At 53.0% G+C, this 1,112-nt stretch overlaps 1 protein-coding gene across 1 annotated transcript in view; it reads right to left on the bottom strand.

Annotated features, from left to right (window-relative positions):
• LGALS3BP (galectin 3 binding protein) overlaps positions 1–1,112 on the bottom strand; it is an 8,999-nt gene that overhangs the window by 7,194 nt on the left and 693 nt on the right. The gene's annotated exons all lie outside the window — the stretch shown is intronic.

Genomic DNA, 1,112 nt, shown 5'->3' with positions numbered 1-1,112 from the left:
ACAGAAACACTCTTTCCGGCCGGCCCACGTCCACCTTCTTCTTTAATTGAAGAGACAGTGTCTTACTCTGTCACCCAAACTGGAATATAGTGGCATCAACATAGCTCACTGTAACTTTGAGCTCCTAGGTTTAAGTGATCCTCCTGGCTCAGCCTCCCGAGCAGCTGGGACCATAGGTGCCCACCGCCATGACAGGATAATTTTTTTTTTTTCTGTAGATATTATGTTGCCCAGGCAGGTCTCCAACTCCTGGCCTTAAGAGATCCTCCTACCTCGGCCTTCTGAAGTGCTGAGATTACAGGTTTGAGTCACTGTACCTGTCTCTATATAATTCTTTTTTTTCTTTTTTTGAGACCGAATCACCCTCTGTCACCTTGGATAAAGTACTGTAGTGTCATAGCTCACAGCAACCTCAAACTCTTGGGCTCAAGCAATCCTCTTGCCTCAGCCTCTCAAGAAGCTGGGACGACAGGCACCCACCACAATGCCTGAAGAGACAAAGGTCTCACTCTTGCTCAGGCTGGTCTCAAACTCCTGAGCTCAAGCAATCCACTTGCCTCAGCCTCCCAGAGTGTTGGGATCACAGGCCTGAGCCACCGAGCCTGGCCCTCTATGTAATTCCTGACACTCAAGTTTCATGTTCTCCTGTGGTGACCCGCTGACTCACTACCTGCCCCCCTCCCCACGTGTGGATAGAATCCCAGGACATCTCACACCCCTCCCTGCAGTCCAGCAGGCAGGCACTGGCAGCCGGCAGCTCCACTGTGAGCCCCAGCTACAAGTTGGGGCCTGGTGACCTAGAGGTGAGGGTCCCCTAGAGCTTGTTGGGAACCTGAGTTGTAACCTCACCTAGTCACTCTGGGGTGGAATTTCCACCGACGAGACCCCTTGTTAGGAGGCTCACACACCAGCAGGAGGCTCAGTGGGACCCTGAGATCCCCCTTGGTGACATACAGAGTTGCTGGTGGCAGGAAAGTTGTCCCCAGCTGGGCTGACCTGCTGAGCTTATTTCCCAGAACTTTGCCCTCTGTACATGGGGTGCTCACTAGGGAGGAAGGGAAATGGACACCCCTCAACACACACAGGGACCGAACCCACCTTTCCTCGGCTTT

This window comes from Otolemur garnettii, unplaced genomic scaffold, assembly GCF_000181295.1.
Source record: "Otolemur garnettii isolate 467f Iridium unplaced genomic scaffold, OtoGar3 scaffold00018, whole genome shotgun sequence".
In the NCBI taxonomy this organism is placed as follows: domain Eukaryota; kingdom Metazoa; phylum Chordata; class Mammalia; order Primates; family Galagidae; genus Otolemur; species Otolemur garnettii.
Note: the sequence above shows the minus strand (reverse complement) of the source record. Positions and strands in the feature narration are given on the sequence as shown.